Source organism: Scomber scombrus, chromosome 10 (assembly GCF_963691925.1).
Source record: "Scomber scombrus chromosome 10, fScoSco1.1, whole genome shotgun sequence".
In the NCBI taxonomy this organism is placed as follows: domain Eukaryota; kingdom Metazoa; phylum Chordata; class Actinopteri; order Scombriformes; family Scombridae; genus Scomber; species Scomber scombrus.
This window is the reverse complement of record NC_084979.1, coordinates 11195584-11195915: the sequence shown is the minus strand read 5'-3', so window position 1 is coordinate 11195915 and position 332 is coordinate 11195584.

Genomic DNA, 332 nt, shown 5'->3' with positions numbered 1-332 from the left:
CTTCTGCTTTTTCACCTGCAAGAAACGTGGATACATTTCGAGGGATTTTTCACATCTTGGTCACGTTTTCTTTTCCTTTTCATTTTTTTTGTATGATTTTCTTGAAGAGATTCATCGGAGCTGAGCCTGGGAATTAAAAAAAAAAAAAAAGTATCGGTGCGCAGTTTTGGAGGCTCAGTAGTGATGTGAGGGGCTGATAACACATTTCAGCAACAAAAGCGAGGGGCAGAGAGAGAGAGAGAGAGGGGAGAGCGAGAGAGAGAGTGAGTGAGTGAGTGAGTGAGTGAGAGCGAGCGAACGAGCGAGAGAGAGAAGGCCCTTTGGAGGAGAAA